Raw genomic sequence first — 14,685 nt, 5'->3', positions numbered from 1 at the left:
TAAGTCCAGGAGTGGAATGTAGAGATTCTAAGTTTGAAATGCCTTCAGGTATGGACTACTGCTTCTTCCAATGAGTTTATTCATCTACTTTAGACAGTTTGCCATTCAGGCGTTCTGAAAATGTCATTTTCCCCTCTGACCTGGGCTTGAATACCTTGTGCAAAGAGAAGAGGGTGGGGGAGAGCACTGTCTTCTCACCAAGATGAAACTGAACAGAATGGCTGGGAAATTGGTCTGGCTCAGGCAGTAGAGGATACGATGTAGGTTACAATCCCTTTCATGTGGGAAAAGAAACAGACTAGAAAGACTAGGAAAAGAACAACTTGATATAAGATATTCACAAATTAGTCACAAATTTTGAAGATTGTTTCAAAACAAAAAAGTAGAGTCAATTAGTGGCATTTAGGCTGCTTTGAAAATGATGTGAGTCTAAGTTAACCATGCAATAATTGTTTGACCTTTGCAAGTAACTTCTCTTCTTTGGACATCCATTTCCTCATGTATAAAATAAGGCATTTGTTTGTTTTTTTTTAGAAGTTAATTTATTTTGAGAGAGACAGAGCAAGGGCAGGGGAGGGGCAGAGAGAGGGAGAGAGAGAGAATCCCAAGCGGGCTCCGCAGTGTCAGTACAGAGCTGGATGCAGGGCTGGACCTCATGATCCGTGAGATCATGACCTGAGTCAAAACCAAGAGGCTTTAATCAAGAGGCTTAACCGACTTAGCCACTCAGGTGCCCCTAAATAAGGCATTTGTAACTGACAGCTGCTGAGATTCCTTTTAGTTGTGACAGTCTCTGGGGTATCAGTGGAATCTGACAAGGTATGGTCTGTAAGGATGGGGGATGATTTAAATATATTGCACCTGCACTCAATTCTTTCTTCTGGGTATTTTTTTTCTTCCAAGTTGAATTAAAGTGAGTCAAATCCTCAGTAATATAAAATGCTGTTATTTAAACATAGTCAGAGGGTTAAAAGAAAGAGAGAGAGAGAGAAAATACTCCAAAATGGCATAGAGGTTGACTTTGAGGTATGTCTATGAGATAATCTTTTCATTATTTTCTTTTCTTAGTACTTCCCAGTTTTATTTTTATTAAACTCGTAATTCTTAAAAAAAAAAAACATTTTTAACTAACAATTTCTACAACAGAAAGTTACTGATATTCTCTCCGTGTCTCTGTGTGTCTCTCTAGGGTAATGGAGAATAGCTGAAATATTTTCTATAACAATCCAGCTTTCATGTTTAGAGGTCAGGGACCCTACCGTGAAGTTTCAGTATCTCTTTCAGACTTAGCCTTGAGCTTAATGATGTTTGTGTTGAATTTTCTTGCCTCCAATGTGGACAAACACATTCTGTAATTTTTTATATTGTTGGTCCAAGATGAATTTAAAAAAAAAATCTGATAATAGATAGCCTTCGTTTTGATCCGCTCATAGTTTATTTCTGGGAAGAAGGTAAGTGACTGGAATACATATTTCATAAGACTCCTTTCTGCAATCACAGAGTATTAAATCCTTATGTGGATGCATTTACCTGTACAATGACTTCCTTTTTACATCACAGTTGGCTAAAAATCTGCCCTAGCAATTAGTACCCTCCATTTGTAGAGACTAAATATTATTGGATAGCTTTCTGTAATTCCTTGTATTACTTTCTTGCTTTAGGCGGTCACTCTTGGTGCCAAGACCTCTACAAGGTGTAATGTAAATGCAGGGGATGTTGTTTCCATAGCAGCATGACTCTCTAGTGCACTCATACCAACAATTGCAGCCGCTCCTGCCAACTTCAGCCTGATACCTTCAGATGAGAACAGATGGCTAAGTAGTCTACTTCAATATCAGAATGAGTCAGTCAAATCATCTTTCTTGTCTCCTTCAAAACTATCCTTGAATTCCAACTCCGCTAAGGCATTTTTGATTAAGTGGAAATGAGATGTGTTTAAATAGCTGGTCCTTACACAACCCTACAAATACCTTCCTGACCCTCATCCTTGCCAGAGATGTAAATAAACACTCGAAAATGAATGAAGCAGAAAGAGATGTGGCATTAACAAACACTTTACAAACCATCTCTGTCTTGCTTCCTCGCTTCTAATGCTGCTGTCACCTCCTTGAGAGGAAGACCCTGACCAGTAATGCCTGAAATGCCAGTAGTGTCTAAAAAATGCTAACTTAGATAAGCTGTTTTCAAGTCAAATTACTTGTGTGCTTTGTATTTGAAACTATTAGGGTAAATTAGATGTCAACCTTTGGATAACTAATACCACCAGTTTTGACAATTTTTGGCCTATTTTGGGTGGGGCATTTAATTCATATTTATTCATTATCATGGCCAACTGCTTTTTCTTTAGGAAGGGGCCACTCAAAAGGCCCAGGCCTGAATGGTATCAGCGTAGAAATGGACAGACATAAAACCATAGCTTTCTTGAATTGTAGCCCATGATGTATGCATGGATTATGGAAAGATTTTGCTTTCACCTAGCAAATAGGTGCAGGATTTCTGACGAAAAGCCTTTTTACAGTTTAAAGATGATTTTTCCTCTATTAGTGATGTATTCTTCTTCAATTCCTCTTCTGCAATTTTTGGCATTGTATTGGAGTTGACTCAGATTCAAACATGTATTGTCCCAGAACTGATTGCTATCAAAAAGACACAGCATCAGGCTCCCTGGACTTGAAGGAAGATTTACATGGGGGAGAGTGCCAGCACCTAAACCTTAAATGACATACACACGCTGGTGAATTTCCAAGGAACATAAGGATGAGTCTAATTTAGATTAAGGGTAATTTGTAATAGTTGGGGAATAGCTTTTTAAACATTTTTTTGCTATTTTAAATGTTTCTCTATGTGTTGGTCTAAAAGCAGTTCAATGATGATGGCCTAACAACCAGTTTGTAAATTTGCAGTGAGAGAGTAAGAGAGAAGACCTCTCAACAACATGGTACAGGCAAGTGAAACAGGATAAGGCATTTATGGTTCTTTCTTGCCTCTCTAGTTATCCACTTAGCATTTTGTACATCGTCCCAGAAAAGAGAAATTCAAAGCCAGTGATAATTGCGAGAGTGGCTGGAAACTGGTGTCTTGAGCAAGCAATTATTATTAACATTGCTAAAAATAATAAATAATAAAATAATAATACCCTTAGAACACATATTCCCAATCTGATGTCCTAGGCCCACCGGGAACTCATAAAATTAGCAACTGTGAATTGTTTACAATATTTAAAAATAATCTACTATGGGTACTATTGCAGTAATTGATTATTTTTACTGCATGGTAAGGTATGTATTTATTTGATTAATAAAGAGTAAGGACATATGTTACTTATTAATGAATACATACAGTTTGGGTAAAGAAGCTTTTCAAACAATGAAGGTGAGTGATAGTAAAAGGCATCTTCGGAGGAGCAGAAGTATTAGAATTTTTATAGTTAAATAATTCATTTGATTCTCACGCCACCGTGTGAAGTTGACAGATGGGTATAGTTAGCTCCGTTTATTAAACCAGGGAACTGACATTTGTTACTCCTATATGTATTATCTGTCCTTTCCAGTTTCACATACTGTAGATCTCTCTTTTATGGTTTCTTCATTCCAGAAGTACTCTATTGAAGTCAGAACTTGTTAAACTCTAAGATTATTATACATAATGCTTAATTTTTGCTTATCATGGAGCTTGTAGTCTAGATAGTAATAAAAGGTAACCCTCAGGAAAAGTCACAAAAAAGGAAGGGACAAATTATGACAGTGTCTGTTTATAGTTTTAATGATATTAGTTTGATAAGGGATCCTACTTAAATACTAAAATTGTAAAGTGCAAAGAATATATTATAACAAAAGGAAGAGTATAAGGCAATATATGACTGTGAGACAAATGAACAATGCAAACAATATGGTTTGGCAGAAAGGAGGGGTTACTATAAGGGTAGTTAGTGTTAAGGGAAGAATGTTATGCCTGTAAGTTTTGCCTTAAATGATTAATCTGCAGTAAGGGAAAAGGCATAGAGAAGAAGACATTTGGGGCAGGATATCGACTCTATCATGTTCACATCATTTTCATGTAGGATGTTACATTTCAATATGCGGTAACATCATATTTTTTGCCATTTTAAAATCTTTTGGAAAAAAAAAGGATGCAGAGGAAAAATTAAACAGGAAAGAAATAAGTAAATGTATAAGGAAGAAAACATTATAAATAGATAAGGAAGGATTAAATCTTATTTTCATAGCCTCTACCCTTATGCTGCCAAAGGAGAGTGAAGGAAGAACCGGACGGTCTGTGTTGCACAGGTTAAACTGAAATTGGGTTTGCATCGTTAGACATCACACTCCCATACACACTGGAAACGGCAGAGAGAGTGAGCACAAGCCAGAGAGAGCTGTTAAACATGGGATAGTGAAGACCATGAGAGAGGAGCAGAAGAGATAGAAATCTAGTGAAGTGGACCATAAAAATAATAGTGGCCCTGAAACAAAATTTGGAAGAAAAAGTCCACTGTGCAAAGGTCAGAAGCCAAAATTGGGATAGGATCTGCCAGTCACCAGGTAACAGGCGAATAAGGAATCTAAATCCAGTTTGCTCAGTCTATCAGCCTGGCCAGGTGTGAGAACATTCATCAAGCTCTTGATAGACTACGGCACCCATCCATGAGAAATCTCATTTCTGGACATTCGGCAGTCCTTGACCTTGAAAGCAGTTCCGGACTGATAGTCAGTCTAACTTGATAAATGATGATTTCTCAAAGAGAAATGCAATTCTCCCACTCCACTATGACTGCAAACACACACACGCAGGGCATAAAAATGTATAGCGACATACATGGAAAGACCCATGAATGTGTGACATACTCATTCCACCAGCAAGTCACTGATAACAATCGTGCATTTGATGCATTCAACGTAATTGCAGATACCAACACCTATGCCCACCCTGCTCTAAAAAGCTCTTGGGGAAATCTTGGCTGTCTGACACAAGGTGTACAGGGAGTCCTTGCCTAGCTGTATGAATACAAACATTTATTACAAATAATACCTGGAGTTATGGTTGTGTTCTACGCACAGCCACAGTGGCCTGACCAGAGCATCCAGCCAAGGAACACTGAAAGGTACTGGGATTTCATTTAAAGGTGTATTTAAAAAAACCTAAAGAAGTATGATGATATTTTCTGTCCCCTCTTTTTGCATCAGTCATTGATTTATTGTGTTCTTGTTCCTCCCACTAAATCGTATGTCTGTGAGGACAGTGGTCATGTGTCACTTATCTCTATTTCTTATGCACCTTCACAATTTCTCTCTCTGTCTCTCTAAATGATATATGATCAATATCATATATGACTGTGTGTGTCTTGATTTATCCAGTATTCCTTTCATTTCATAAATAATAAAAGTAAAATGAATAACATTTAATGATGGTAGGAATTAATTATTTGTACAACCAATAGTAAGCTTAGGTATATTTTATAGATAGGTAAATACAAGTACCTGTTTGTTAACAAAATATCAAATTTGGGAATACATTTGAGGCCAGTATTTGGATTCCCTTTTTGTTGTTGTAAACATTCTTTGTTCCTCTATATCAAAAATCTTTATGCATTTTGACGTTATGGATATAGTGACAACTATCTCTAGGTATATTTGTGTTACAGTAAAAGATCCCTTACCCAACTGTACTTACCCCATTCATCAGTTAACCATCACTCTGTTCCTCTATTCTGATCGAGGCCCACTGATGAGTAGACCTCTTTACCATACCATGTTCTTCTTCTCCCATTAACAAAAGTGTATGTTTATCAAGTGTCAAGTCTTTGTTCCAAACATTTATGCCGGGTTTATATGCTATTGTAATTACTTTATTTAACCGATTACTATTTAAAACAAGCAAATAATGAGCAAAAGAAGTTGGCTCTTTAATGAAAGCTATGTTGAATGCTTTGGACATATTTGTTAAAGGTAAGCTGAAAAAAATTCTGTCTTAATTATGTGGGGGTGAGACCACTGTAAAAGTCTCAGGGACAATTGTAAAAGTCTGGAAGAAATTTCATACTCAGATTTGTCACAGGTTTCGTAGACTTCAGAAGAAAGATAATGGGCCTATTCAAAGAAAAGGTCTTGGTATTACACTAAAGTTGTGGTAAATAAATGTACATTTCTATGCTTTGAGTTAAAATACAGTGTTGAAGGGGCGCCTGGGTGGCGCAGTCGGTTAAGCGTTCGACTTCAGCCAGGTCACGATCTCGCGGTCCGTGAGTTCGAGCCCCGCGTCAGGCTATGGGCTGATGGCTCAGAGCCTGGAGCCTGTTTCCGATTCTGTGTCTCCCTCTCTCTCTGCCCCTCCCCCGTTCATGCTTTGTCTCTCTCTGTCCCAAAAATAAATAAACGTTGAAAAAAAAATTAAAAAAAAAAACAGTGTTGAAGGTATGTATGTATTTTTAGAAAAATAATGATCCTCCTTAGCAGACTTTTAAAATTTGACTTATTCTACAAAGGCTAGATATAGGGCTTCTACTCTTTATTGGCCCATGAATTGGCTCAATTTCAAATAGTCCTCATTTCTTTTTCATGTAGTTCAAGAGGTTCTCTCAAAACTTCAACTTTAATGTATTCATTCCTTTATTAATTTTTTAAAAAAGTTTTATTTATTCATTTTGAGAGAGAGAGAGAGAGAGAATGAGCAGGGTTGGGGTGGGGGGAGACAGAGAGAGAGAGAGAGAGAGAGAATCCCAAGCAGACTCCACACTGTCAGTTCAGAGCCTGATGCAGGGTGCAAACTCATGACTGTGAGATCATGACCTGAGGTGAAAACAAGAGTGGGTCGCTTAACTGACTGAGCCACCCAGGGGCCATTTGCAAATTTTATCATGACTATGTGCTTAAAATAATACTTAGTGATACTATGGCTGCATTCAGTGACATGGTCTTTGCCCTCAGTAAGCTTACAATTGAATAGGGAAAATATGCTACTTACACATACAACTATGGTCAATTACATATAAGTTGTACAAAGCAAAACAAGGGCTCACTTCCAGAAGTATAGATAAAAGACTCATTTCTTTATTCAACAGATATTTTTAGACATACATCTTAGATGCCAGGAACTATGCTCAGTTCCAAGGATATAGTGGTGATGAAGACAGACAAGTGCTTGCCTCATGGTTGTAGCTGAAAAGATGCTCCTTGAACATATGGTAGGATTCTCATAGGTAGACACAGCTTGAAGAAAAGAAACAGTGAGATAGCTTGATAGCTATGAAGCTATCTCAAGCAATGAGGTGGCTTGAGCAAAAGCAGGAAAAACTCAAGATTTGTTAAGGGATGAATGAACAATTTGGCTACAGGATGAGGTGTCTGTGGAAGTGTAGTGTGAGAAAAAGATGAAAATGTATACAATCTTCTTTTTTCATGTAAGGACAATTTGAAAATCATGACTATGCCTTTGTGATCCTGTTTTCCTCATCAATGGGGGGCAGGCAGTGGTCAGGCTCCATGATCATCAAGGTCTTTTTTTACAGCTCCTAGTGTTTTTCTATTCTGAATTCATATCCCCCTTTGTGGTCTTTGGAACACAATTGACAGCCCAAAATCTTCCTTCCAGGTCTGATTTGTTCTTAGGCTCTCATCTTGGTTTGGAATTAACACAGGGAATGAGGATGAAGAAATGGAATTTCTAACCCACATTGCTTAGGTTGTCAGGTCCTGCTATGGCACTCCATTAATTGCTAAAAGCACAAAATGATGGTAAGGAGCAATAGAGAAGCAACCAGAAGCCTTTCTAACTCCATTTGGTTCCTATAATTCCTTGTTCTTAAGAGTGTGTTTTGCCCCCCTGAGCCTTACATACAAAAGTGTCATCTAGATTTGGAATTTATAGCTTCTTCTCCTTTTATGTTATTTGCTTTTATAGTTTAAGCTTTACAAATTCTAAGACTATGTCTATATAATGCCCAGAAAGATTTATTGGGCAACAAATTTGCTTGGCCATTTGCATCCTAATGGCAAAAGCAATTTCTTCAGCCAGAATAGTTTATTTTCTTTTCAGTTGCAAATGGGGATATTTTAAGGGAAAAGAAGTTATTTTGGTTCAAAAGGGGATATTATAGCTCCTTCTGTCTGACAACTGTCAACCTCCCACCTCAGCAAAAGTCCTTTGTTGGTCAGGAATGAATTTCTTGACTCAAATGACCCAGGCTGTACTATCTACTCCTTATCTAAAATAAAATACAGCTTTGGAGTTTTTCTCTAGGTTTATGTAAATAGTTTTATAATTATACCATCTAAAGGAGAGAAAGTGCTATTTTCTGGAAGAGGGTTGGTGGGAAACCTTACTTTTTTGTTGTGTAATAATATGGAATACTATGTTAAGAACCACAATGGCTATATTCTATTTGTTTGTTTGTTTGTTTAGCTGTATGACTTTGGACATATTGTTTGAGTTTGGGAAGCCTTAGTCTTTCTTGCCCAATTGGAGGCAGGGGGATGGGCTCAGGAAAAGACAGAGGGTGGGTGGTGTGGTGTTTGAGGCAGTATCATGGATCAGCCTCCAGTGAGCACTTAATATGTCAGGAACTTTATCTTATTTCAATAGATACTCACGATATTCTTACAAAAACAAAAAGAAAAAAAAAACCTAGAGCTCAAAAAGATTGGGTTATTTACCCACGTATTGGAGAAGGTCATCAAGAGGACGTGACCGCTGGGTGACCTAAGTGCTAGACCCAAGCAATCACCCTCACCCCTCCCCTGTCCTTGGAATGTACATTCTGCCACTGTTCACACAGTGAAAGCTGTTTCGAGGATGCAGGCTTGAGAAATCAAGGCATTGTAGAGACCATCTGGATTGAATATGTGACTGAGCCCTAGTTCAGGCCTTTATATACACTTTCAGATTCTGGCAGGTGGGCGCAGAGGTCAGACAGGCCTCAAAGGTAAATTCCCTTGCTTGTTAAATCTTCCACCCACCAACCTGGAGTGTCCTGCCCTTTCTTTTGTGTCACCTTGCCCTCCATGTATGGGGACCAGTTTGTGAACCAACACCAGGGTCACAGCCATTGAGTGGAAATCCCCATATATGTTTGAGGTTACAGCTGGATTTTTATTTTACACACTGCCTTACCTGAGTTCCTGTCAAGTACTTTTCCTCAAAGCTCTACTTTTTGGTTTCCTGAAACATCAAATTCTAGCTTTTCCTTCTTTAGATGTATACTTTTAGGGTAAAATAAGTCAAAGGCAGGAATACAAACTCTCACCCTCTCAAATTTTCTTCATTGTTGTATTAATGAGCCCACACACATGAAGTAGCTTCAGGACCGTCAAGTATTACTGTTAGATGAACACAATCGCTGCTCTGGGTTTTTTGGTCTGGAGGTGAACTTGTTTCATTTCAGATGCCCACAAAAATCTGCATTTTTGTTCCTCATTTTTTGATTCCACGTAAATTATGTAGCCATTTCCAAGATCTGCGAAAAACACTCTGGCAGGCATTGGGACCGTCAAAAGAAACCCGCAGGCCAGATTGCAAAGTCTCTTGTGGAATGTATTGTGCATATCACCTTCTCTTGCCTAAAGTCAAGTAGTGGGAGTATAATACAGGCAGTCATGATGGCAGTCGTATACTGCTACAGGATGATAGCTCTCTAGTTTGGGGCGGGGGGGAACAGCTCTACTGGAGGAAAGGTAAAATCAGGCAATCCATCTGTTCAAAAACCCAAAACACAAAAAATCTTTCCTTTTTTGGCTCATTGTCTCAGTATAGCATCTTGAGTCTCTGGACAAAATGCACTTTTATACACATAAACCTAATTATACTTGTAATGAAAGGTGGGTTTTTCTTTTTGTTTGTTTTTTTGTTTTAAGGATTTGCTAACACCTCACAGAAACCTTTGAAAAGTATTCTATTTAGGGATAATTTTGCTGACTCAGTATGTCATGCATCTGGTATTCCTTTTTAAATTGATTTATTTTGGAGACATTAGTATAAAAGCTGTTTTTTTAAAAATCTTTCTTATGATTATTCTAATAGTTTGGGAAGAATACTCACTCTATCATAACAGTAGTTTAGACACAGGTATTGTAACCTAAATATTCTTCCACTATATCTATACCTTCCACTAGGGAAAGGTAGTTGGGGTCTATTGAAATAAAATATGAAAAGCCAGATCAGGTGTCTCTGAGATTTTTCTGAGCGAGAGAGGACGCTTTCTTTTCTGGTAAGGGAATTTGGGGTCTGAATGATAGGAAGAGGATTGACAAGAGAGTCCAGGGCTACCCCTTTTCTTCCTTCCTTCCTTCCTTCCTTCCTTCCTTCCTTCCTTCCTTCCTTCCTTCTCAGAAGGAGGGAACCCAAGTGACAGCAGGGTGGGATGGTGGTCAGGGGAACCAAGCTCTAGGAATTCCTGGGCCTATTTAGAACACAAACTTTTTATAGAATGCAAATGATTTAACAGTAATACCAGGAAGCTTCTCAGAGCAAATTACAATCCCATCACAGAGAATTAGCAATGAAAGTTGACAGGCTTTATAAACTTGGAGATTTTGTTGTAGTGAAAGGCAGCTGCAGGGAATAAAATGCCCTTAGGTACAAAGTTAGGAAGGGCTTCTATGCCTATGATTAATTTTTGTTATGCTATGTGTGGCTTTCTAACCAAAATTAGCATTTTAGAACCATAGTGATGATGCAGAGTCGCACCATTTCCACCTATTTATACAAATATGTCCATATGTGTAGGTATGCCTTCCACCATGATCTTAAGAAGGGCATCATCCTGTTGCAAAAGTTGAACTTGACAGCATGTGGGTAAATTTTTGCATGCAGAAAATTCCAACAAAACACACACATACACAAGTTGTCAAGTTCAATGTTCCTGAACTCTGGCAATGTATCAATCAGTCTGACCTGTGGCCCTATTCACACCTAAATGAAGACATGTGGGTGGTATCTGATATTTATAAAATTTCTACAATTGACTTTATCCAGTCAATTTGAGAACAACTTTTCTATGTATTAAAGAGTGTTCCTGAACTAAAGTGGAGGGTATGGGCACTTATAGATTGGGATCCTTGTTTTTCCCTAGAAAAAGAGTATTTGTGAGAAAAAAAATGCCTCTATGCATATAGTATAACTTAAGAAATCTCTGATAAAAATATCTGGACAATTGATATATGAATACATAAGTGCTCTCTGGCCCCACACAAATTAATTATTCAATTGCTAACTACAGTCAAGAAATGCTTGCTCCTGCATCTCACACTGTGCTAGGTTCCTTAAAGGATACAAGATAATTGGAAGCTGTTTTTACAACCAACTTGGAAAACATGATGCTACCGTAGAAATTAGGGATTGATTCTTTAAAGCAATACAGAAACAAATAGATATTACAGCTGGTACAGTATATGTTTCAGGCAAATGTCTAACTTAGGCATCCAATTTTTTTTTTTTTTTGAGATAACTTCTAAACACTTGTTAGAAGCCATTCCAAGCATAGCGTAGGGGGGTTCAAAACGTCTGATGTGACACACTTCTTGGCTTTGGCAAATCGAAATCTAAATTGACCTTAGCGAGTCATGTGATTTCCCTGAGACTCAGTTTCCTTACCTAATTAAGATGCTTGCACTAGATAAGTGACCTCCCCAGGAGTGGCAGGTGAGGAGATTATTTTCCTAGAGGACATGTGGAATGTCTAAAGATATTCTTGGTGGGAGGGTCGTGAGGTGGAGGGACAATGCTAATGGCATGTAGTGGGTAGAGGTCAGGGATGCTGAACATGTTACAGTGCATGGGACAGTCCTACACAGCTAAGAATTACCTGCCTCAAAATGCCAATAGGACTGAAATTGAGCTTAAAGATTTCTCACAGCTCTTAATACTTTGTGGTTCTTAATGTTTCTCGATCATTAGAAAGCTCATGTCACCTAGAGAAATTAGTTTAACAGATTACTAGACCCCCTGACATTATATTAATACGTCAGGTTTGGTATGTGACTGAATCTGGAATTTTAGTATGCACACTAAGTGATTCTGTTGCATATGAGTCCTCAGATTATATTTTGATAAACCTTACTAAGATACACATTGACACTGACGAAATCTCGGTTGATTCTTGAAAAATGATACGTTGACATTTTTAAATTAATTTGGTCATGAGTTATACAACCACACTTGAAGACTTATACAAAGTCTCACAGCTTGTTAGAAGCAAGATGGCACCAGAATCCACCCAGTTCTAGCTCTGAAGCCCATACTCTGGTCACTATGCAAACTCCTTCTGAGAGTAATGCAGTCTCTGAAAGAGAAACAAGCTGTAGATGAAGAAGGCAAACAAGGCTAAAAGGAGATCGGAAGTCTGGAAGAGAGTATTTCCACTGGTAATAGAAAAAGGGAATGTGAATGGTTAAAGGTAAAATGAGAGTTGCAAAGGACCTTGAATGAGAAAATGACGAATATAATTCAATCTGTTAGGCCACTGTTTCGCAGCTCTAGTTACAGATTAGAATCACTTGGGATCTTTTAAAAAATATTGATGCCAGGGCCCCACCCCAGAGATTCTGATCTAATTGGTCTGGGGTGGGATCATGCATCAGGAGGTTTTAAAAGCCCCAGGGGATTCTAATCTGTACCCAGAAGACCACAGGGAGCCATGCTATAATCCATAAACAGGTGAGAGTCTTTAAGAAAATGTTGAAGCGGATTAACCTGGTGGAAATGTATAAACTAGATCAGAGCCTGATAAATGGAAGAAGGGGATCAGCTGGGAGGCTATTGTAGGAACTGGGGTGTGTGGAGATAAAGACCTAGACTAAGGAGATGGGTTAGAAACAGCAGTGAAGAGACCTCCCTTAGCTCTTCTGACCCTGCTGTCACTGACCTGTTGTGTGCCATGGGAGAAGTCACATTTCTTTGTCTGCATTTCTCACTAACTCAAAAGAGCTAACACTGTCCCTGAAGATATGACAGCATTGTTATGAGATTCAAACTACATAATTGAAAATTAGATATTTTGGATAGTTATGCACATGTTCAATATATGTTGAAAATGATGGTAGTGGAGCCGGAAAACCCTAGAGGCAGCCTAGATGTGTTCACATTGGTGAGACTGGTGACCAACTGAAGTTACAGAAGGGTTGAAAGATATTCTAAAGGTATAAGCCTTTATACCAATTCTGTTAGAATTGGAATCTAACAGAAGTGGGGAAGTTGGGAATCGGGAATGATTCCTAAAGGAAAATGGCAGTAGGTGTGGATCAGAGGTTCTCAGCTGGGGGCAATTTTGTTCCCTAGAAGGCATTCAGCATTGCCTGGAGACTTTCTGCTTGTCATGATTTGTGTGTGTGGGTGCTACTGTTAAACAGTAGGCAGAAGCCAGGGATGCTGCTAAAAATCATATAGTGCACAAGAAAGCCTCCCACAGCAAAGAATTATCTGATCATATATGTCAATAGTGCCAAAGTTGAGAAACTTGATAGAGACATTACAGATAGAGTTGGAAAGGGCCAAATACATCATGATTCAGTTCCATGTTTTAGTTTCACCATAGGGTAAAACGAAGTTCAGAGATTAAATGACTGGGTTAAGGTCCTGAGTGAGTGGGCGCCACCGTGACAGAACTGAAATCCAGTTCTCCTGAGTGTCCAGTGCTCCTTAGTGAGAACCTATCTGACCTCTCACTCAATTGATATATGGGCCAGGGGCATTCAATTGGATATGCTGGGTACCCACCCACCTGGGAAGTCTGATTTGAGGGCTAAGTAGGAGGTTAGTGGTGGAGATCTCCATCTTAGAGTAACCAGTACAGATGTTTGATTTTCAAATAACTTAAATGTGGAGAGAAACAAGAAAATATAATAGAAAATGTAAACAAAGAATTGCTGAGGACCCAGAGGGCTCTTGGAAGGGAAGGTCAGAAACACCAGGAGATCTGTTCTGATTCAGGGACTTTGGACTCAAGTAAAAAGGAATGGCCAACACTGTGAAATACAGCATAAAATCAGATAGGATGAAGCTTCAAACAGTCATTAGACTCCTGAGGTGGAGGTCAAGGTGACATTTGGAGGAGCTGTTCCATCGAGTTGGGGAAATAAAGGAAATTTCAAAGAGGGAGAGGAGCAATGGGATAATGAAGAAACGTGGGTAGTAACTGCCAAGAGTTTCCTCGTGAAAAAGAGATAATCAGGACCTATGGGATATAACAAGGTCAAATCAAGGACTCAGGAGGGCAGGAGCTTCACCTGCGTTTGCGGAGAGCCAAGGGGAATTGGTGGCATTGACTGGCCCTGGCGCACCCACACAAGCAAACGCAGAGCTACGGCGATACCGGGATGTGCGCACTAGATGGCAGTAGCGGGGCCCTTTCGGCTGGGTTCGCGGTCCTATAAGACGCTGCTTGTTTAAGTACAGTCGCATTTAGTTGGAGCTGCAGGGGAGTGAGGGAGAGGAGGGTAGGAAGGAGGCAGCGGGAGAGCTTGAGGGAGAAGGGGGCTCGCTGTGTTTCCACCAGGCACAGGCTTCGAGCGTCCCTCCCGGGCCCTGGTTCGCGCTCTTGCGGAGGAGAGCGAAGCTGTTTGGGTCCGGCCGTCGTGCGGCAGGTCTGTCCGGGTTGCCGGAGCCGGGAGAGCCCAGAGGGAAATCGAGGGAAGCGAGCCGCGCGTTTTACTAGAGAGAGCGCGAGCGGAAGAGGCGAGAGCAGGACGCGCGACGGAG

Source organism: Leopardus geoffroyi, chromosome C2 (genome assembly GCF_018350155.1).
Source record: "Leopardus geoffroyi isolate Oge1 chromosome C2, O.geoffroyi_Oge1_pat1.0, whole genome shotgun sequence".
Classification (NCBI taxonomy): Eukaryota; Metazoa; Chordata; class Mammalia; order Carnivora; family Felidae; genus Leopardus; species Leopardus geoffroyi.
The sequence above is the reverse complement of the archived record's forward strand: the minus strand, read 5'-3'. Positions refer to the sequence as shown.